Raw genomic sequence first — 24,175 nt, 5'->3', positions numbered from 1 at the left:
GTTTGCAGTTCAGCACCCGGGCAGGGACAGGCTGGGTGAGAAGGTGAAGGCACTGGCTCCCCTTCTCACATCTGAAGATGAGGATGCTTCCAGCTGGCTGTAGGAGCCTTCCAAACAGAATATTTGCATCCAGAGAGAGGTCTGGGACATCTTTCAAATGCAGCCCAGATAAGCAGTAAATTAAAAACCAATTAAGAATGGGAAGACAGAGGGAAATGATGCCAGCTGTGGAAAGCAGTGGTCTAGGTCTGTTTAAACGTGCTGCTGTCCCTGTCACACTCGGTGTCACTGCCAGCTATGCTTGTGCTCAGGGTCTCAAGGTAGCAGCACTGTTGCATGTCTGAAGCAAGTGGACACCTGAGCACTTGCAGGCAAATACTTCTGGAAGAACATCTCTCCTGCCTCAGGCCATCCATCACACAGCCAGTTCTGTCCTCCTCTTTGACATTACTTCCCTTGCTGAGCTCTCCTGGCTTAGTCAAGTCTAGCCAAGCCACTAATATTATCACTGATAATTATATCACTGATATTATGAATATCATTAACATTAGGAATTCAATCTCAATATTATCAGTGTTACTCAACGGGATCATTTTTTGTCACAGCTGTGCTTGGAAGCCACTCCCAAATTCCTGGTTTTGTTCTGCATACCCAGTAAATAACAGCACCTTTCCAAAACACAAACTTGCCAGGTAATGCAGATAAAGCAGGTCATTATTGCAGCATTTTCCATCCTGTGGTATGTGTAAATGATTTCTCACATCAAGTCCAACCCCACTGAAATCAGCAGGGACTTTGCCACAGGCCTCACCTGGACAAGGATTTTACCTCTCACATCCCAGGGTAGGTACTGACACTTGGGGTTCATCTTTTGTGCAGAAGGGCTGAATTTATTTATGTATTTATTTATTTATCTGGGGCTTTGCTGATGAACAGGTGGCCTTGGATTCCTGGCTCCTCTTTGTAATGAAGCCATTGGCAAACATGCTGCAGAATTTACTGAGCACAGTTTACCAAGCCTTTTGGAATAAAAACTGCTTAAGATGTCCAAGGGCTTGGGCTGCTGATGTGCCTCCTATGATGTGTTTTTCAGTAAGGGATTATAATTCCAAACACGACACTACTTATTCCACTCTGTGGAGTCTAATTAACTGTCAGAAATGCATTGTTGAAGGGATGATGGATTATACCAAGGAAAACATTAATGAAGCTTCATTCCAGGCAGCCCTTGTGAAGACCACTGATGTCACTGGCTGCATGGGAAGTCCGTTCCTTGTGGTTTCCAAAGCCTGGAGCAGGGAGAACCTCAACTGCCTGTCAATCCCACCCAATTAAGAGCCCATTAGCTGCACCCTTTTCTTCCACTGTCATGATCAAGGTGATTTTTGTCTTTGCAAGTAGCTTTATCTCAGAAGCAGCGACTGTGGGAAGTGAGCAGTGACTACCTGGTAGTCACAGGATGACTTTCTCACTCCAGAGTGGGAGAACAACCTCTGCATGGCCCTACACACCTCCTAGAAGGTCAGGATCTGCCTTCTGTTGTGGAGTTGGGAGCAGCTAAAAACTCTGAGCTCTGAAGAACAAACAGAGCATTTGTCTTCTCACGTGTCTCCCCCCAGCTCAGGTGAATGCTGTGCCACAGGGACATCCAGCTCTGAAATCATCACCCTCATCTGAGAACGTGTCTCCTCCTCCTGACTCTGTCCTGCAGCCACCTCCAGTTTGGGAGCAGAAAGCTGACACTGGTGTCTCCTTGTCTGTGCAAAAATCTCACAGGATCAGCTTTTCTCTGCCTCTTTTCCTGCTGCACCATCCCCGGCAGAAGCAGCACCTGCTGTGCTTCCTCACACAGCTTGGGAAGCTGTTTTGTTGTGAGGTTGTACCGTGCAACAGCCTTCCCAGTGGTGAGAGCTCCAGTGTCCCTGACAGCCTGCAAAGCCTGACCCTCCCAGCAGGAGCTGCTGGGAGCAGGGCAGGGAGCAGCCGTTCAGCATCACCACCACGGCTCTCCCGCTGGCCCAGGCAGGGCCATCTGCTGAGCAGAGCACAGTGTTCCTCTGCAGCCACTCTCCTGCCTTGGAGTGCCCGTTCCAAGGCAGCAGCAGCACTGTGACAGTGTGTAATTAGGTGGGAATGGATGCCCACGTGAGCCCAGAGGACAGGGGGGAGCACAAGATGCTGGCAGAATTCTTCTCACCTCGTCCTGAGCAGATGGCACCACATTAGTCCTTTTTTTTTCTTTCTTTCTTTTTATTTTTTTTCTCCCCTAACCTTTTAAATAATGAAGAAGCAACCTGGCTAAAATAGCCCCATGTGGATCATATAATCCTAATCTTCCCCTGGGGTTTAGTGCAGGTTATCTCACCGTGAGCTGAGGGCAGAGCATGGGCACTGGCACATGAATTGTGCTGGGAAGCCATTCTGTTAGTGACTTCATTTCCACCCATGGTAAAGCTGGGGTTGGGAATGCTCCCTTCTAGCTGAAGACCTTTCACCAGAACCCTAAACTAGTGGATATTCCACTGCTGCCTTTTCCATTAGCAGTTCTCGCCCCACTCATTGAATCTGCAACAGGCTGGAAGAACAAGACACAGCCCTGCTCTGAATTTAGCTGAAATCCTGACCTTGGAGCTGCCCCAAGGCTTGTCAGAGCTCAGGTCAGATTGTAGGTTGTGGACTGTTCTCTGTTTCTACTCCAATTGCTCATCCAACAATTTAATTTAGTGTAGTGGGATGCCCTGGGGATTGAGTCCAAGACTTGAGCCTTCCAGTCCCTCCTTCCAGTCTCTGCAGGACCAGCCTGGGAAAGGCTGTGGGTACCAGGATAGGAAGGGTCTTAAGGGTAATGCAGAAAAGTCTGAATAAAACTACTGAGATTAAACAAAGCCCAGAGAGGTTGACACAATCAGGAATTATATCCTATTAGACTACAGGATAATCCCAGGAGAGGTGGCAGAATGCAGCAGGCAGTTTAAACCAAATTGCTTATACCAGCTTGTGAATACTGAAAGATAAAAGACAGCAGATAAATTAATTAAAAATCCATAGTTCAGCCATGCCTTGCTATGCCTTTTACTGTCCCTGGAATTCATGAGGAGAGAGAGAATATTACAAAGGGAATGGTGTAGCACAAGGGCAAGGCTCCGGGCTTGGCATCTGATTATGTCAGTTAATTTAAGGCAAAGACGCTGCCACACAAAAAAACACCCCAGCAAACAAAAGTCTTATCTGAGGGAGTCATTTTTCACTTTTTTTATGACTGCATTTAAAAGGCAATCTCTGAAACAAAGTTCACCTCGCTTGTATCTCATCACGAGGCCCCGGTGTCTGCTGCAATGAAAGCAATTAATTGAGGTCTTTTACAGAGAGTCACATTACTTTCTCTCATGCATCATTGAGTTAATTATTTAATGACATATAAATCCTAACGGTTCAAAAGGTCTGGGGCTGTGCTGGAACTACATTGCAAAGCTGTCTTTCATCTCCCTCTTCTCACAGAAGAGCAACTTCCACTTTTCCTGTGAAGAAGGAGCTCTCTCTTTGAAATATTGTTGTGGCAGCCATCAAAAGGTGTGATATGAAATGTTTATTCACACACAGATACCAGATATTAAACAAAATGAAACATATGTGATTGCCTGTTTGTTTGCTATTCCCCTGCTAAACCCTAAAGACATTTTCCTATCACTCCCTCTCGCTGGATTAGCAGTTGAATAGGGTAAGTCTGTTTGATCTGGTGTGTTTGTTTCATTAGATAGTACTTGTCATTAAGGAAATATCACAAATTAATTAATTTGCAAAAAGACTGAACATTTTGTTAACAATGCTTTGGCTTTATTTGGAACTTTTTATGTAAGAGTCTTGGAATGCTCTGCAGAACTGAATTAATTAGTGGTGAGGTTGCATTTTCTGTCAGACAAGTGTGATCGTGGCACCTCTGGGGCTTCAGCTTTTTGTCTGTCTTTTAAACAGGGTGTTTGGGCCCAGCCCTGGCAGATGCTGGGTGCTTCCATCCCTGAGTGATGCAGGAACACACTGACCCTTTCATGGCCTTGGACACACCACATTCCCATCTCAGAGTCTGCCTCGTCTGGCAGAGTCTTTGCAGAGGCACTTTCTGAGCCATCTCTCTGCTTTCTTTCACTGCCTATAAATGTATTCTTTTTGTGAACAGCCAGACCCCAGGGAGGGGATGGTTCCTGCTATGTTCCTACCTGTTCAGGTGATTCAAGCCTGCTGAAGAAGTAGGCTGGGAGTTGAGGTCCTACCTCCAAAATTAACAATAAATGCCCAGCATTCAGAACTGCCCCATCACCTCTGTACCCTTGGTCTGGATGCTGCTGTGCCAGTGCTCTCCCCTTCCCTCCCCAACTAGGAAAGGTTTGTTGGGAATGGTTTGGTTTGGACACTTGTTTTATGTTGTGCTTTGCTGTGTTTGTGAACAAGCTCTGCAGACAAAGAGCCCACAGGCTGTGGTTGGGTTGGACTTTGCTTCCAGAGGCAGGAGATGCTCTGAGCTCAGGGCAGTGTTGTGAACAGCTTGGGTTGGACATGTAGCCTGTGTTCTGTTGTGCTCTAAGTATGAGAACAAGATCTGCAGACAAACTGAGCCCACGGGCTGAGATTAGTCTTGACTTTGCTTCCAGTGGCAGGAGATGCTCTGAGCTCGGAGCAGTGTGTCTCATATCCTGCTGCAAAAAAAAAACAAAAAAAAGAGTGGAAAAGCACACATGGCCAGTTTGAGTTTCCCCAGGATAATTTTCTTTCAGCTGATGCTGCCTTCTTCTTATTTGTAGCCATCTTGTGAATGGCAATGAATGCCTCTGCCTCACAAAAAAAAATCAACAAAAAACAAATGGCTCTTTCTCAAACCCTTCCTTCACAGGCTAAAAAACAATCAATTCTTCATTGTCAGCCAATCTTTATAATGTGTAAATTATCTCGTGTCCATTACAATCAGTTGCAATCCTGCCATAGCTGCATGCACCGTGGCTGGGGAAATCAAAACACATTTGCAAACCTCCCTTGTGTGCAGAGGGGACGATGGGCTGGGCACAGCTGCCTGGGGACAGCTCAGCACCAGCCACCAGCTGCAGCTTTCCTGGGAGGTGACATCTGTGCAGGGGCTGGGACAGGCACTCTGTGTGAGGAGAACACCCTCCACGTTGTTTTAACCCCCAGCACCTCGAGGGCCTTCTCTGGACCTTCACCACAGAGTGAAACCTGTCCTGCTGGGGCCACACTGATGGTCTTGGAGCTGCAGAGGAACTTTAGTGCACAGGTTGTGTGCACTGGGAATTGCAGATGAGGTGGGAAACCAGCCAAGGTTTGAGCAGGAAAAGGATCCAGAATTCCAAATGCTCTCCAGAGCAGGGTTGTTGGTTTTTTTTTTTCTAGCTACAAGAATTTCTGCTGACACAGAGCTGAAATAATGAGCCAATAATGTGCCCCTTGGTCTGGCTGACAAGGTGTGATGGATCAAAGGTCATGCTTGATGGTCTTGGAGGTGTTTTCCAGCCCTGATTATTCCCTAGTTCTGGGCTTGGAAGGGGCTGATTCTCTTCAGACTTGTGCCACCCCCTTGTGCTGTGGGAAGGATGACTCCAAGCACACTGCCTTGGTGTGCCAGGAATTCAATCCCACAGGGAAGGACCCCTCAGTTCACCAACATTTTTTGCAGTGTCTTTCAGGAAAGAGCTGCCACAGCCCAGGGGGGAGCTCTGAAATCCTTCTTTTTGAGGATCAGGGCTGCATCCAGGTCAGCTGGCACTTCTGTCCCCTGTGCTGACCCTGCTGCAGTTCCTCAGTGTTCAGAGTTCCTGCTGCATCTCCTCCCTCCTCCCATCCCTCCCCAGCCTGAAATGAGGGTTTTCCACAGCAGTTGGAGTCACCAAGTACTAGAGAATAATCTGAGTTGTCTCAGGTGCCTCACTCAGGTCAAAACTCGTAAGAGACAGTGAGAATCCAGGAAGAAATGCAAGATTTTTCTGGGACATTTGTACCTGTGTGACAGGATGACAAATCCCATGGGAATGCCTGTACAAATTAACGGGGGGGGGGGAAAAAGGGAAAAAATCCTCTGTGGCCTGAGAAAGAAAAAATATGCCAGCAGTGAATGGAAAATCTTTGAAAGCCCCACCTCTGGAGGCTGTGGGATTGTGCTGGGCAGAGTTAAACTTGCCCTTCATGTTTGGTTTTCCCCACTGTGAGAGAAAGTACCTTTGGCAGGGTGGATTTTTAGTGGGATTTGGCAGACAAATCAAACCCTTCTCTTTCTTGCTGCTGCAAATTCTAGCAAATCTCTCCCAGTCTGCAGAGAAGTGTCGTGTTTTAACCCTTGCTCAGCAAATTGTGAGGCTGTGGTTGCCACACCAGGGCTGGTTTTGCAACAGAACATCTTCCAGGGCATGTTTTTTAATAAAAAAATACCTTCCCAAGGCCCCCTGCTACTAAAGAGATCAAAGGAAAAGCTTAGCTGAGACAAAAGCATTGAAGACACAGATGTCAAAATGAATATGAACAGAAATTAGCACAGAGAGTGAGGACTACTCTGAAAATAATTCATTTGCCTGACAGAACAAGAGCTGTGCAGTTTCAATCATTATTCCTAAAGCAGTTTTGGGGGAAATATCCTATTGCTTTCTGACTCCTCGTTTCTAACAGGTTCTCTTCAGCTTCCTTTCCTCAGGGAAGGGGTTGTAATTGAAAGAAAGAGGAGGATGAATTAAATAGATCCACTTTGAAAGTGAATTGTAGCTTTTCAGGTTTCCCAGGCTCGTACAGACAAGCTGCCCAGGAGATAAAAGCTTTTGCATCTGTGGGAGAGAAACAACTGGCCAGGAGAACCATTTCCAGTGCATTTCAGCCATACTTTCTAAATTAAGTGTCTTAAAGATTCCATTTAGATTCTGTCAGGCAGTTTCTGGGTGTTAATTAAATACTGACTGATTATGGAAAACATATTTATGGGAATACTAGACCTGCTGATGCCTCAAGGAGTGTTTTATAACACATCTGACTTAGAAATATTTTTTTTACATTGATTTTTCTATACTCTTTTTTCACTCATTTTTTAAGAATATTATCATGAAAAGAAAGATATTTCTTTCTTTAAAGTTTTCCTACCATAACTTCTGAGTTCTCTCCTTTTTAGTGGATGAGAAGGAGATTGCAGGCAGTAAATCATAGACTCGAGTCAGAAATATTTATCCTGTGGAAGTGCAGCCATTAGAATTTAAAAAAGGGACATAGGAACATTTAATTCTCTTTTGATTTGTGGGGCTGGACACACATTTTGCTGTGAACAACCAGCAATTTAATAGTTAAAAGCTGAGAGAGGGGATTAGAGATTCAGTGGCTCAAAATACTCACAAAACCTCTTTGTGGCTTCCTCGGAGGAAAAGGTTCACATAAATGCAACAAGTAGGTGTGGAACAATTTCTCCTGAGGGCAGGACTGCTGTGATTGTCCCTGTCAGGAAGGAGCTGAGGGAAGTGGCTCTTCTTTGGGAGGTCTGTGGGCAGAGGGGGAGCCTTGGCACCACCGTGACCTCCCTCCATGTGGTGCTGAGTCAGTGCCACAGCTCCTGCTGGAGCACTCTGGGAGATAATTCAGCCCTGAGGAGTCTGACTAATTAATACCACGTATTAAACCAAACAAAGGGCCTCCAGATGTGACTCTTCCCCCCCGGGGGAGCCCGACAGAGCACCGACATTCTGCTCGGAGCTCCTGAGGCTGAGCTCAGGAACGCACTCCAAAAGGACAGGGCTGGCAAACAGGCACGAGGGGAGCTCAGAGAGATCCAGCCCAGCTCCTCCAGCCTGGCATTGGCCCAGGGAAAGCCAGATGAACGACCTGACTTTGCAAAAAGCAGCCAAGGGCAGAGCCAGGTTTAATGTGGCATCAGAGGAAGCGTGACCTGCTCCCCCAGCACAGGGCCCTGAGCAGCTCATGGCCCTGCAGATGGGCTGTGCTGGGTCCAGAGGAGCAGTGCAGCCACCTGAACCACCCAGACAACCTGATCTGTCATCATTTGCCTTTTATTTAATACACAATAACATTGCCTCTAAGCCTAAATTAATTGCGCAGTAGTACATATGAGTCACTTAATTGTAATTGTTATTACCTTAATTTCTACAATTACAGTGGATAAACAACAGTACTTCATTTTCCAGGGGACGTGGCTCACATTTAGAGCACGTTTGCTTTCTACCTGCCTCATTTCTCACAGCAATTCTCTGGAAAACTTACATCATGTGCATCCCCTCGAGCAGAGGCTTGGAAAACGTGGCAATACACTGTGTTAAGAGCTTCCCCTTCAGCTGTGGCCACCTCCTGGGTGGTACATGGTGACTGATTAGCACCAACCTGCCCCACAAAGTGACAACTTTGACGTGCCAACAGCTCTCTCTTGTCTTCCTTTAGTGGCTGCACCCCACAGAGAGGTTTATCAATCCATTGTTCCGTCAGATTTATAGATTTTCCAGACACTGACCTTTTTTTTTTCACTTGGAATGGTAAACATGCATTTTGTAAATCTCCCAGTGCTGGGCTGGTTGTGGTGGATGGTGGAGCTGTGAGTGGTCTCTCCTCGTGGTGGGATGGGACAGAGCCTTTCCAGCCCCAGAGATGCATCCCAGATCTAGAAGAGGAGAGTTCACTGATAACTTTAATTCCTGTGCTCTCCCTTCAAGCTACAATCCCTTTAATTACAGGCCTGCAACATTTTTCAGTCGCTCTCACTTCCCAGCAAATAGTTTGGTTAATAGCAGCTGTATTGATGGAGCCATCCACCAGAGCAGAGAAAGAACCAAAGCCCGTGGATTTAAAATGAATGGAGTGTTTACCTGTACATCATTTTAATGGATGGTGAAATTCATTCTCATGATAGACCCATAAATGTCACTTTCTGTCTGCCACAGCAAAATACTCGTGTAACAAACGGCATGCTGCATTAATACCCAATGAGAGGATGCTCAAAGCAGCTTGACTTGCATTACACACGCTAATAAAGGCTCAACCTGGGGATTTTTATTCGTTCTCTTGGCTCAGGGAGCAGCAGAAACACATGGGTGGAGGTACAGCAACGGGGAAGATGAATGATATGAAATCAAATACAAACCAGTCTGGTTCCCAGAAGTGATATCCCTTTGTTGAGCTTGGGTTCATTCCAGATGCTCTACTAGAAACAATTCTTTTTTTATTATTATTCTTTTTTTTTCACCTGTAGCTCCCTCTTCAATTTATCCACAGCCCTCTGTGAGTTTGCTCAGCCTGTGCCTCCAAGAAAACTCAGAGAGTGAGCAGTTCCTTCCCTTCATCAGTGAGAACATCATCACAGCTCTGAAATCCCAGTGTCCAGGGAGGCAAGGAATTCAAAGACTGACACAGGCTTGCATGAAAGAGGAAGCACAGCCCTTGGTCTCCTGACCTCCTGCTTTGCCCCAGTCTTTCAGGAGAGCAGTGTTGCCTTGGTGCATGTCAGCACAGGCTTTGGACACTGTGGGCAGTATGCAAACAGGAATCATCAAAACACCCTCAGCCTTTTGTTTTCCTGTGTGTCTCTGAGCTTTCTATCCAGGAAAACCTTTTTTTCCAGGCTCCCTTCGCTGGATTCCCCTGGATTGTGAAGCACAGACATAAAAGCATCTTCCCCTCCCAGGCCCAGGGGCTGGGGGGCAGTGGAACAAACAGCATCAGCTCTGTGTCTGTCCCCCTGCCTTTAAAATCCTCCTGTTTGTCTGCCTCACAAATCCATCCTGATGTCTTCAGAGAGGCCTCTGGAATCTCAGAGGGGTGAAACCAAAAAGATTCTTTACGACTAAAACTTGTTCTTTAGCAGTAACTCAAACCCTCTGCAGTCCCACAAAGATCAAGGCCTTTCTTCACCCCTACATCATCCCCTGGGCTTTAATTAAAAATAAGGCATTGTAAAAGTAGGTTCAAAACACAGAAAAAAATAAAATTTCTCTCCTTCTCTGAAGTTTCCCATGAGCAGCTCTTGTCTTGGTATTTTGGATGTACTCACACCACATGCTGGGAAGGGCTGGATGTTTCCTGAGCTACAGACAGTCCCACCACCTCTCTGTGGCTCAGGCTCAGCCTAAGACAGAAGTCCTGGGACATTTTTCTTGAATCAGCCCTTTATCTCCCAGGAAAGGTTTTAATTCAAGGTACCTACCCAAAGGGAACACCCCCTGTGTGCCATCCAGCCTTTCCCTGGCAAGGCAGGTGATAAATCAGGAATGGGGATGCATGAGAAATCCCTAATCATGGGTGCTCAAAGGGCAGTGCTCTCCTGTTCCTCAGGAACGGGATCAGAGCCTGGGAGAAGTTTAACAGGACCTGAGTGGAATCATTTAATTCATAGAAAGCTTCCCCCTCCCAGCCACTGCCAATTTTCTGTCATACCTTTGGTTTCATCTTTATTCCCTCTGGCTTTTTTCCAGCTCCCCTGTTACCTAAACTTTGAAAGGGGAGGCCTCCTGATTTAAAAAAAAAAATAAATGCTGCAGCTCAGTTTCCAAGACCTGCTCAGCTCTTTCAGTCAATTTAAATATTTAACGGAGCCTGGATGGACTATTTGCTAATTACAGTTTTCTGTGTTAGAGAAATGTTCCTTAATTTGCATCTCCCAATATAAATATCCCCTGGATACCAGAGCTTAAAGCTCCAAACCCTTTCACAGGGAGAAGCTGTTAGGGACAGAGCTTGTGTGATGCAGAGTAGGATTCCCCTGCCTGCCAATTCCCACCATCAATGGTCCTTTTCCTCAGCCTTGGCTCAGATGGCCCCCAAGCATCCAAAAAAGCAGCGTTTGCATGGAGCCATATCTCAGGTCTCCATCAGAGAGAGCATCAGTAATCTCCTGAGCACTGTCATTGTATCAGGCCTCAGTGGAGATGTGATCTGAGACATTCATCTGCTCCTGTTTTCTCTCGCTGAGCTGTTGTATGAATATATTTAAGGCAAATACCCTTGCTCCACTCTGATGGCCTTTCCAGCTTTCTGTGTGAGGAGAGTGGTAATTCCACAGTGATATTTCAAGAAATATCACTGGCTCTCTGTATTTAAGATCTTTGAATTGTGAAGAGAAAGGGGAAGTATAATCTTCTTACATTATCATTAAAGGCATCAACTAATCCTGCTGCAAAAGGTGTGATTTGCTGATGGGAAGGGAAACATTTCTGCTGCCTGGGAGTGCACCTGGCCAGCTAATGAACACTCCTCCCAGCTCCTCGAGGGCTTATCTGGCTCTGAGAAATTCCACATCCCTGCCTGGTTAATGCAGGATCCCCACCTGGCAAACATTCTGTCTCTTTCTATAAATATTTTCTTTTCCGCTGCTTTGTAAATTCAGCCCGTTTAAAACCAACAAACCAACGGTGCTGGGGTATAAACCTGCTGCAGAGCAGGCAAGGGGTGGCACAGCCAGGTGGGGGTCATCAAACCATGAGGGGTCACAGGCAGCTTTTCATCCTGCTGCTGATTGGATCTGCTGCCTCGGGCAAATCACTGCCCCACAGGGAAAATAAATATTGGGGTATCCAGCTTTGTTCTCCTCCTGTTAAAAACAGAGAGATAAGACCTGGGAGGAAGCTTTTAGGTGTTCAACTGTGCAGCAGTGATCTCTGCCTCCCTGTTTTCCATGGCAGGATGGGGGAAAGCCTGGCTGGTGCTTCCAGAGAGACTCCCCAGAGGGTGAGACACGAGGTGGGACTGAGCTGTGCCAGCTCCCCAGAGGGGGAGAGGGATGTGAGCAAGCTTAGGGAGCTTCTGGACACGGGGATTTATGGTGCAAAGAGCTGCCAGTTTGCTGATTTTTTTCCCCCTTCATAAGTCTTGCTGCTCTTACAGGTGCAGACTGGTTAAATCCACCTTCTCCTGGGGGTTTCCAACGTCCCATCTACAGACACAGTAAATTGGTTCTGCTGGTAACACGTGGAGCTTCCCTTTCCTTGTGTCCCAGAGCTTCCTACAGCAATCAGCCATTCCCTCAAGCACTTCATCCTGCAGTGGCTCCACGCTTTGGAGAGGAAAAAACTGAGCCAAAATACTGTGGGATGGCTAAACCCATGGTATTAATAGAAACAGAGTTCCAGGTTTGGAGCAGTGGGAGTGAAACCTGGGAATGCCTGTGGAGCTGAGTGGGCTGGGGACAATAACAGGATTTAGTTCCAGGGAAAGGAGCTTTCACAGGTAGAAGATTTATACAACATGAACCCAAAGGGGTTGTTTCTTAGAAGTCCGGAGGAGTTGAAAGCTCTAATATGTGTATAAGAAATATTACATGAGGAAGCCCGAGGCTGACAGGGAGCAGCAGTTCTGTGACAAGAGCAGGAATTGTCCTGGACACGTGGATTGACCATCACCAGGAGCAGAGACAGAACCAGCTTCTGCCCCTGCTGTCAGCAGACAGGAGTTTTGCAGCCAGCTGGCAGCACAGGGTAAGTCTCTTATTTTCACATTTATTTATTCAGTGTTTTGCAGTGCGTCTGAGTGATTGCACCACTATTGGAAAATGAACAAAATTATTTTGGATTTCCCATTTCTTATCTCTCTTCTTTTTTTTTTTTTCACTCCCTCCCCCTTAATGACTTGCTTTTAGTTAATGAAACATCCTGCTTCTTGGGAAAGGAAAGAATAGACTGTGATTTCCAGCCAAATGTGTGTGTGTGTGTGCCAGTGCCTGTCAGCATAATGTTAAAGTTTGTGTAGGGTCTGGGTGCAGGAGGCTGATTGCAGGATCAGGACCTGAGATTTCACTTGTCTGGCTTTTTGTGCGTGACCTGGAATTCAAATTTAGCTCTTATTTGTTGACATAACCCGTGTGAAAGTGTCAATTACCATCAGTAATCCGGGTGGACGTTCCAGGAACTGAACTACAGAGAGGAAATCAAACTGCCTGAGCTCGGACTCCACACCTCCACCTTCTGTTGGGTTGGACACAGATGATTTGTATAACCCTGGTTGAAAAGTGGGTAACAGTTGTGCCTTAGAAATCACCCTTTGTTACTTTTTGTGGGTTTCTTGGAAGCTTTTTTTATCCCTTACATAGGGAGAAAAAGGAGAAGGATGGCTTTGAATAGCAGCTGTGTCTTGGAAACATTTTTAATAACCCTTTAAATATAAGCTACAGCACATTTCTAGACAGTATGAACTGCTATTATATTAAAAATGTAGCGGCGGTGTTTTGTGAAGGGGAAACATTTTTAATGCCAAAGTAGTGCTATTTTAAAATGAGCTGCTTTTATGAAATGGATGAGGTGGTTTTATTAAAAAAAAAAAAAAAAAGATCATTTGGGAAGGAAAACCGTGGCTGTGTTTTTGTCCTGCAGTGTAAAGCAAAGCTGCATTTTCCCCCCATACCCTTTTGTGAAGAGCAGGGGCTTGGCTTTGATATTTTGGGTTTAGGCTCTGTCTGCACACAAAATGCTTTGCACTTTTACCCCAAAGGGTTTGGTATTAGCAGCTGTTAAAGGTGTTCCTTTGGCCCAAATACTGACTGACCTTGTGGAAAACTGCTCATTGGTAGAGTTTGCATTTAGAATAGTCATAAATTCTGCTGTGTAGAAATTGCTGTGATAGCAATTTTGGCCACAGCCTCATCCTTCCTGCCAAAGGTGTGCCTGAGGAGGGGGCAGCAGCAGCCCCTGTGCCAGCTCAGAGCATCTCCACCAGAGGGTTGGACACAGAAACCCTGGGTAATTCGGTTAAGAGGGAAGAGAAGGCAAACTCATCATAATAAGGAACCCAAAACCAACAACCACCTGAAAACAACAAATAACAGCTGCTTTTTTTTTTTTTCTTTGTTTTTGCAAGGGCCAATTTTCCTTCTCCTAAAAGAGAGAGCAATGATGGGTGTCTCTGAGTGTGCTGCAGCTGCAGCAGCTCCCCCAGCACAATGGCATAGATTGTGCCTGCAGAAGCAAAGGCATGCAGGGTCATAAACACCCCATAATAATCACTTACCTTTACATTTATGCTTATGGAGTGTTTGGGGGTATTACATTGTATTTGTGCACTCTGAGAGGCAGGGTTAGCACTGTTCTAACAAAAGTTAGGGCAATGCATTCTGCTTCTGTCCTGTTCCCTGAGAGCACCCCACAGCCCCAGGGACTCCAGTAGAACTGTGATCCACAGTCCTGGCTTCTCATCCATATCACCTGTGCAGTTTGTTTTCTCATTAAAAGCTCCTGTTCCTGGAATTGCACCGTTTTCCATCCTGTGATTTGTCTCTCACTGTGCTGTTTTCTCTCCCCCCACTCCTTGTCTTCCGTGTAGTGAGTGTCAGTTCTCTGCGAGGGAAAAACCTTGGGAATGCACCCTCCAAAGATCAAAAGAAAGTTAAATGCCAGGAAAACACTTTTTTTGAGTGCACTTTATTGCCTGAAGTTGGGCATAGCAATAGCTGTGTGGTTGTTGAACAGAAATTTGAGGCTGATCTGTGCTTGCTCAGAATGATCTTGAAGACAGGCTGTGGGTGGCAAAGGACCAAAGTCAGGCTTAAACTTTGTTTTCAGAGGTGAAATTGCTCCTTTCCTAAATGACTGTCTTGGCTCATCTTAGGCTGTGAGTGACTTAATGCATGTCCTAGAGAGATGTTGCCAGAGTGGTAATGCTTTGGCAGTCCTACCACCGACCTCAGGTGTTGATTCCATGGCTCTGTCGTTCATCCCTGGAAATGTGGGTTAGTGAGTAGAGAAAGGAATCTTCAGTCCTGTCATCCAGCAATGTAGGAACTGAGACTCCCTGATCACCTCAGCTTGAAATCGAGAACACGAATGGTTCTGCAGATGAGCTGCTTGCAGACAGGGTGTGCTTCGGGTTAAGTTCCTGTAATTGCTGGAGTTGAAAGGCAAAGGGGAGAAAACTCAGTCGTGTTTGTTTTGTCTTTAATCATGCCTGTGCAAAGGCAGCTCTCTGACTCCCTGGGGTTTAGCTGGGTGGTTTTGCATATCTGAGAGAGGCAGCGTCGGCTTCCCCCTTCCCTCTCCGTTATTTATCTATTCCTTTGTGTCAGGTCCAGCCTAAGTCGTGAGAGTTCTCTGGGCTGTGGTGATAATTATATTTATTCCTCTGAGATGGCTTTCCTTGGGTTTGCAAACAAGACAGAGCCTCTGAGATCCCGCTGTCTTTGGCCCTCTGAGCTTTTGAACCGTTTGCAAACCAATTTCTCCAGCGTGTGTCAGTCTCCAAGACAACTCAACCAGGATGTTATTTTTGTGCCCCAAAGGGCCTGGCAGAATTCTGTATTTCTATAGGTTTTGTAAACATAGATGGGAGAGAAAAGAGTGTTAACCCCAGTACTGGGGGTTGCAGTATAAGGTCACCCTTGTAAGAAACCAGGATCTGTGTGGGAGACACTGGAACTGTCCCAGGAAGAGGAAAAGCTCTGTGAGCTCACTAGAAAACAGGGCCTAAAATCCATCCATTTCCATAGGAAATTCAGAGTTCTGTGGCTCCACTGCTCACACAGTGACCTGAGTGTTAAGCCTTATATATTCAGCTGATATTTTTCCACGGTGTTCACTGTCTCAGCAATCTGACTGACATCCAGCACAGGATTTGTTTTCCCCTTCCCCCAGCGAGGACTGGAAGCAGGATGATTTTTGCTGTGTTTCAGGCAGCGAAGGCAACATCCAAGAAACACACCTTGTGCCTGGCATTTTGGGAAGTGCAGCAGAACAGCCTGATCCCTTCCCTTCCTGGAGACAGAGATGCTTTTTGGCTGCACGATTCAAGTTAACTTAATGATTTAGTCTCTCCTCCACCCAGATGAGCTGGTACATTTTACCCTCCGGGGCTGGCACGGATGACCTCATGTCTGGAAGAGCACAGTGCACCCTGTCCTCTGCTTCCAGCAGGAACAAATGCACTTCTGGGATGTTTGGAGAGTTGATATTCAGTGCTGCTCTGCACTGAGCATCTTCACTCAAGAAAAAGACGTGCAAATCCTTCTGTGTCCAGTTTTCAAGGGATCAGGGGAGTCCCAGTTTCCTGCTCCAGGAAAAAGGTGGGCTCTGGGTAAAGAACAGTTATATTTAAATACTATGTTCCTTTTAAACGTGCATCTAAACCAATGAAACACCTCTCTGAAAAACGCTGGAAGATCCTTTCATCAGCTATTTCCTTCACCACACTTGAGTACCCTCTGAGGGGAGACAAAAGGCCTTTTTGGTGAGAACTGGGAAGGGACCTGCACCCTCCCCACCCCCCAGCCTTGCAACACAAGGACAGTCATTGCTCTTCTCTGTCAAAAGCTCTAATTCCTAATTTAGGAGGCAATTCTAGTGCAAATTAGTGCGCCTTGCAGATAGAATTAGAGCCTGTGTGATGATTTGGAAAATACAATCAATTTACTCCAATTGTTTGTACATGTCAGATCTCTGCAATAATGAAGAATTTACTCCTCGTGCATGAATACAAACAATGAGCTATTAGCCATGGAGTGGGAGGCAGCCTGTCAGGAACTGCAATCCCGGGAATGCCACGTGTTCCACTGGAACCTTTGGGGAGGACGTGCCCAGGTGTGTGAGGATGTGCCCAAGTCTGTGCCACAGGCTTCCTGCTCCAAACCCTGCCATGTGCAAGGCTGCAGGTATGAAGTGTTGAGCCTGTGAGGAGGGTGACTCCTCCTAATCAGGGGTGGAAAAACACTCCCCTGGCCAGAATTACCTGGGAGAAGAGCTCTCAGCCTCCTCAGCCTCAGTCTTCCCTGCCACAGCAGGGGAAGGTAAGCTGGTGGTGGGGTCTGGGTGGCACTGCCTCTGCAAGGGGCATCATGTTCTACCCCTGAGTGTGGCTGGAGTGGCCTTGTGCCCCAGCCTGTGGATTTTCCCACAGCTCCTGGGCTCCCCAAAGTCTTGCTCTGCCTCTGGAGCTTGTAAAAATTGCATCTTTTGAGACATCCCATTTGGGACTTTGCCAACACCAGCGTTGTGAACAGTGTAGGGGTGGTTTCTCTGCTGCAGTAATGTGGTTTTTTGAGGAAAACTGGATCTTCAGCTGGTTCAGAGAGCTTTGGACCTACTTCTCACCATGGTGATTCACAGCAGCAGAGAGTATCTCTGGTGCTCCTGCCTCTTTTAGAGCTCCTCCAGACTATCCCTCTGTTCCACATCCAGCCAGGGCTCATCAGAGGGTACTTGGAGAGTGATTGTTGATCTAATTCCCAATTTCTGGTCTTTTCATGGTCTGATCTAAACAGCTTTTTAGAAAGCAAACAATATGCATATTTCATGGAATTCAGTTCAATATCTGTTTAATTGTGAACGCCCTCCCTGGGCTGTGAGATGCTGCTTCAGTGAATCATTTGAGCTGACAAACAGGGAAACTGGTAATGAATTCCTGAGCCTTCTTCAATCTCCTGCTCCTCTCCCTCTTCCCTCAGAAAACAGCTCTTTTGCCTGTGTCTGGGAGCAAAAGTTTGACAGCCAGACCATCTGATTCCTTCCCAGCAGAGTTTCAGGTCTGATTTTAGGCTTTGGGCAGTTCCTAGAGGAAGGCCATTCCCAGGGAAAGGCTCCCTTCAATCCCCACGATGCCTGCTGGAAAAAGTGACTGCTTTAGCCAGGGCCTGTGCTGGCTGCTGGGGCTGGAAACCAGGATCCAGGGATGGCCTCTGTGCTGAATCCAGGTAGGAAATCCTCCTGGCTGTAAATTCCTCAGGCATGCAGATGTTTAAGCATATGTATCCTATCACTGGGGCCAGCCTTAATGCTGTGGGAAATGTATGAGATGGTAAAACCTACATTATCTGGGATTTAGGATGTTTGCTTTGCAGAACAAGGGATTAGAGAACAGAAAGCTGAAATGACCATCTGTCTGCAGAAAAAGGATCCCGTGAATTCAAATTTCCACGGTCATTTCCCCTAATCTGCTTGACTTCATTTGATATCTTCTATCAGAGCTGATGTCCTGGTGCCCCAAACAGGAACAGAGTTCACTTCCCCACACGTGGGAGTTTTCTCCTACTTAAGTTTTCCTACGAGGAGTTGTGGGGTGTCTGTAGAACCCATTTCTTTATCTGTCCCTCATTGTTCCCCTACATAATCTTAGTGCTTCCAGCACCTCCTGAGAGCTGGGTTTGTATTGCAAATACACCCAGTGCTGAAATGCAGTTTTCTCTGGGGTGGAGTGACTCACACTGTTGAACCCTATCACTGCACAGCAGTTTAGTCAGCAATACTGGGTGGTTTTTGTACCAGCATTGTCAATTTGTGCCATGTGATTGTGAATTTAATGGCATTTGATGTTTTCCTGTTCCTGGAAGTGCAGGAACCTTGAAGTTTTGTTTTTAAATAAGATTCTAGGCCTTGTGGCTATGGAGAAGAAATCTGGAAGTGGGCTAAAAGTGTAGCCTCTGGACCCACAACTCAGAAAGCTTAAAGCCCCCAAGCTTATTAATTTTAAACCTCATTATTTTTAAGAGCAAACTACATTTCCCTTAGAATAGCAGAGTCATAATACCTGCAAAGAGCCAGCAGATCCCTGGTTCTGTGAGGTGCAGAAGCCTCTGCTCTCCTACCATAACTGAGATACAGAGATGCTCAGGGCCTGGGTGAAATAAAGTTCTTTGGTTTTAAACCTTTCCTCGCTCCCACTTTTGGTGGGTTTAGTTCTGAAGGCAGAGATCCTGCCTGGGGGAGCTCGATTCAGGTTGTCTTCAGCAAGACCAAGAGGTCTGTAGAGTGAAACATCAAATAGATTGGGGTTCTCACCCCTGTGCAGGCTCTCTTGCAGCAGAGAAGCTTGAGAGTTTTTTTAATTTTTTTTTGTTGTTTTTTTTGCTAGACAGGGCGTTCTCCCTGCTCTCCTCCTCTCCTTTTTTTTAGCGTTGCCTTGTTTACAGCAAGGTGAGCCGTATTTACAGTGCCGGGGAATTTGTCAGGAGCCGCATTCTGCTCGTCATCTGTTCCTTCCCCATTTCGGGAGGCAATTAGCAGGCGGAGCGTGTGAGTAACAAACTGTGCTGGAAGGGGCTGCTCACCCGACTGTGCCGAGCAGGAAGGGCTGCCTGGCAGTGCCGGGAGCCCCTGGCAGCCCTGGCACGGGGCACAGCCTGCAGGCAGAGCTGCCAGGGCAGCAGGGCACAGGAGAGACCCACGCCTGGGCTTCGGGGTGCCTGGGGAGACTGGCTGGGGGCAAAGCTTGGCTGTAAGAGCTCGGTCCTTCCTTTTTCGGTGCGAGCTGATGAGCTGTGAATGCAGGCTTTTAGCGAGCTGTTTTTATCTTCGAATCAAGGCAATAAACTTTTGTGCTGACTTCTGCTATTTCTGGTGCAGCCCGGGCTGAGATAACGCGTGTGACTGGGGTTTGAGCTAAAAGATGTAGGGAGTAGCGTTTCATAGATATTTTTTTAAAAAAAAAAAGTCGTCTCCAAGTCTAAGTTAATATTTTACTTCATTTGCATGGGATGTTTCACTGCCCTTGGAGCACTGCACCGAGTTTGGATGCTGGATTCAATCAGGGAAGGGTGAAGCAGAGGGATTTTAGTCTGCTTTAAGTGCAAATGTCTGTGCAAACTTAAATGTGGAGCTGCTCCATTATTCATATAGGAGGTGTCTTGCTCTAAGGATGGACTTGGTGTCTCCAAAATTCAGCCTTTCCTTTACCCATGTTCCAAACCAGAAGATGCTGTTTGACCCCCAGGGTGAGGGACCAGAAGGAAAGGAGATTAGAGGAAGAGCATCCTCCTATCCCAGGCTTTCAGATCCTTCCATCCCTCACGGGTTTACTGTGGTGCCCTTCCATTGAGCAGCTTGCCTGAAAGGCAGGCCCACTTCCCCAAGCTTTGCATCCAGCCAGCTGCCCATAAAATAATAATCAGAGCATTTAGAATGTGAAACCCGTGAGTGTGGCCCGGGGGCAGACGGGCCCCTGAAAGGGAGAGTTGGGAGTGTTTGCTCGGAGCAGGGAGGAGGCAGAGGATGGAGCTGAGCACAGGCAACAGCCCCTGAGCCTGATGCTTCCTGACGGGCCCTGGCTGCTCCCTCCATCAGCTGGTGCCTGTGGGAATCCATCAGGAATCCCACCACGGGGTGAGGGAAGGTTTTGCTGTGAACAGCCAGGGCAAAAAGTGCACTGTGAGTGTGCACCTTTGTGGGCGGACGCAGAGCTTGGTCCTGGGTATGGGCTGAAGAGCAGCATTCCCTGGAGTGGCTGTGGACAGAACTGCCCTTTAGTTAATCCAGATTTGTTTATGGAAGCAGATTCCCTCGTGGGAATGCTACTGTGCATCACACAGATGAGAAACAACAATCTTTTCCAGATGGAACACGCACTTGCTCCTTCCATCGCAAGGGGAAAATGTTATTCCTGTCCTGTGTGTTTGTTTCTCAGCTGCTGGTGGTGGATGCTCTCATGCATCGGAACTGATCAGGGCAATATTTAATTTACCTGAGCAGACACGAGCTGCTGAGCTGTCTCAAGCAGCAAAACCACAGCGTGGTGTCTCAGTGCTGCAGCTTGGAGGGAAGAGTCGTGACCAACCAAGCCCCGAGCCCTGCTGATTTGATTCCCTCTCTTATGCTGGCGTTGAACAGCTGCATTTCTTGGAGCAGAGAGGGGAGGAGAAACTGGGTCAGCATCGAACTCGCAGCATTAAACTGGGTGTTTGCAGGTGTATTTAGTTCTGGCACACTTTGGGCCAGTTTGAGAACGTCCTCTGTGCAAGTGCAGCCCTGACACCCGAGCAAGAGTTGGGATCCCATTCCTGTCTCTGCCTGTGAGAGAAGCTCTGCAGCAGCTGTGCAAAAGGGCTTTGAGATTCAGCAACAAAGTGGTTATTTAGAAGTGAAATGTTTGTTGTTTTTGTGGTAGTGTGTTCCTTTGATGGGCTCAGCTCCCTGGCTGGCTGTGAATGCCCTGCACAGCCCTCACGTCCACGGGCACCAGGGACAGAAACTCTCGACGTGCTGGAGCAGCCCAAGAGAAGAGCAAATCTCCCATCTGTATTCCTGCAGGAAGAGGGCACGTTGGTGTGTCTGTGCCTGAGTCCAAATGCTGAGCCTTTTCCTGCCTGTGTGTATGTCATCAGGGTACGTGGTGAATAACATTGCTCTGAGTGTCCCTGCAGTCCTTGGGGTTGCAGTCAGGCTTTGGGAGGTTTTGGTCCTGCAAGGACTTGGGCAGTCCCTCACCTGGAGTGTGGTCTGTTCACGGATGGAGCAGGACATGAGCTCACTTTTGGCTGCTCTGCTTTAGGAGATTTGTCTCTCTACTAAATGAGTAGCTGGGAGACAGGAAAGGAAAGAGGAAAGGAGTGTCAATAATTTGAAAATCACAGAATGGTTTGGGTTGGAAGGCACCTTAAAGGTCGTCTCGTTCCACACCCTGCCTGGGCAGGGGCACCTTCCACTAGACCAGGTTGCTCAAAGTCCTGTCCAGCCTGGCCTTGGACACTTCCAGCATTGGGACATCCACAACAACTTAACAAATGTTGCATTTCTGTGTATGAAAGGGCTGTTTGGTAAGCTGGGAGCCATTTAAACAGCATTCTTAATACACTGCAGTCTCAGAAAGGCCAGCCATGGATTTGCAGTACCTGAGATGGATGAGATGACTCGTCTGCTTCCACCAGAAACAATTTATTTGCAGGGTGAGGCTGTCAGACCTGCATGAGCTGGCAGGTCTGCAGGATAAGCTTTTGTTTGGTTTGTGTTTCCAGCTTCTTCAGCCAAAGCAGCCCTGCTTGAGCCCTGGCTTTGTTCTGAGAAGAATTAGATGGTCAAAAGGCAGACCCTGTTCTCGCCTGCCAGCTCGTCCTGCCTGGTGCTGCATGTGTTTGGCAGTGTGGGATGGCCTGGAACAGAAATGAGAGCTGCAAAGGTGGTGTTGCTCGTACCTCCACGGAGAATCAAAGCCTGATTTTTCTCTTTAGCTGGGAATTAGTTTGGGGAATGACTCACCCTGCTGTTGAAGTAGCCAATGCTGCCTGCAGAATTATCCTGGCCACTGCAGCTTGGACTCCCCACTCACACTGTGCCAGTTATTCTTGGCCATATTTAGAATGTGTAATTGTAGTTGCTGCTACTTTGCTGCTTGCTAAGCTAACGAGGTGATCAACAAGAGAGGTGGGAGAAATTGGGAAAAGTCAGAAATCTTTCATGGCATGGCCAGAATGCCAGAGCTCAGCCTGGTCTAGCTTGTGGCATCCTTTTTTTACCAGGAGAGATCAAACACTATGAGCTTTGTATCTGCTGTCTGTAGCAGATTAATGTTTCTGTTCCACTGGAGCCTATGGCTCAGAAATAATGACCTGGTGAGAGACACATCAAAATAGTCCATGGAAAGGTCATGCTAACAATTACAGGAGAGTAATAAAAGCAATTAAGTATTCACAGCAGCTTATTCCTTTGTAAGGGTGGAGATCTCCCATTTCAGAGAGGAGCAGGGGTCATGCTGTGGAAAGGTGATGAGCATATTTGATGTGGCAGGTGATGGATTCCCTCACTTGAGCAGGGTGAGTGTCCTTCTCAGATGTGTTCAGGGTGCTGTAGGAGCAGGATCAGCACAGATTATGAAGAAGCCTTCCCTTACACCTGCTCTGAAGGCTGTGAGGCAAGAAGTTGCTGGAATTCCTTGTGCTGTGGAGGGGCAGGGAGCAAAACCACAGAGGTGGTACCAGTCCTTTGGGGAGCGAGAGCAGCAGCAGGGTCCTGGAACTTCCAGCATCCTAAGTGGGAAGATGCACATCCTTTGTGGCTTCAACACCACATCATTCTGCCACTGTGATGCCTCTCCATCCCCGGGCTGAAGAGATTCCTCCCACCAGAGGCTTTATCTGCCGTGCTGCAGGCTCGTTCCCTCGGCTCTGCCAAAGGGGTTGTAGCTGCATCCTCTGCTATGCAAAGGCAACGTTTTGCTGCCAAGGTGATGGTGTAACTGAGATTGAAGGCCTGTGTGTGTGTAAAACCCTGCAGTGTTTGAAATGGAAGTAGGAACAGTCATCCTCAATCTGCTCCTTTGTATGATTCACAAGGGGACTTGGCGCCTCGAAAAGAAAACGCGAATCCTGTGCCAAAGGTAAATGTTGCAGCACTTCAGGGTGCAGTGAGAGTGATTTCAGTGCAGGATTGGTCCCTAAGCGTTGGGCGAGTGTGTGTGCACAGCCCATCCCTTTTATCAATGACAACACCGGTGCTGCTGGAAGGGGTGAGGGAGCAGCTCGGCTTTAAGTGCCTCGCACATTTGGAGTCAGCGGCAGAGCGGGAAATAGGGCCCCGGTGCCTCGGCTCTCAATCCTCTGCTAATCACAGCTCCGGAGCTCAATGAAAGCGCTCTCCAATCTTCTCCTGCTGCTGCCCGGGGCTGGGAGGCACACCTTGGGCTGGAGATAGGGATGGAGGGCTGTCAGTGCTGTCTGGGCTGGAGAAGCGCCGGGTGCTGCTCCTCCGGGATGCTGGGAGGATCCGGCTGCTCTGGCTGCGCTGCAGGGGCCGAGTTCCACTCCCTGCTATTAACCCCGGGCTGCTTTGTTTGCTCCTCTGATTCTCTCCCTTGTGTTGTCGCCGGCGGTGGGTTTTTTGTGTAGCAGCAATTTCGCCTTTGTTGCCAAAGCTGCGAGTGGGGCTGGGCGAGGGGAAGTGTAATTAAAGTTTGCTCAGACAAAGGTGCTCGGTGACGAGATGCAGTGTTGCTGAATCCACAAGGGGCACAATTAACTGATAAGAGTAAACTAATTGTTATTCATATTAAATTAGGGCACAGGTGATTTGGAAAATCTATAGACACTCCCATATGCTTTGCAACTTTGCATTGCAGATTATGGTTTTATAAGACCCTTCTGGGATTTGGATTATAGAGGCAAAGTGTGGAGCTGTATCTAAACTGAACATACTCTTTCCTGATTAACTACATGATAAAAACATAAATGTGCACATCAGAGGATTTATCACTCTTTGCATATTAATTTTTCTTTTCCAGGCACGAACACAGCAGGTTTTTTTATAGATCCAAGTGGTTCTGTTGGGTGGCAGCTGGGTAAACCCAGACGAGGTGCTGTGATTCCCACGTTGTCACCTAAGAGTTTGGAGATGGAGGTTAATAGCAGGGAATGGGGACATGGCAGGGACATGACTTCCACAGGAGTGGCAGGAGCTGCTGAGATATTTGCTGCTGGGTTTTTTTGTCATGGTCTGTGGACATTTGCAGGCAAGAGGCAGCAGGGCTT

This window comes from Manacus vitellinus, unplaced genomic scaffold (assembly GCF_001715985.3).
Source record: "Manacus vitellinus isolate BGI_N305 unplaced genomic scaffold, ASM171598v3 scaffold_41_pilon, whole genome shotgun sequence".
Taxonomy (NCBI): Eukaryota; Metazoa; Chordata; class Aves; order Passeriformes; family Pipridae; genus Manacus; species Manacus vitellinus.
The sequence above is the reverse complement of the archived record's forward strand: the minus strand, read 5'-3'. Positions refer to the sequence as shown.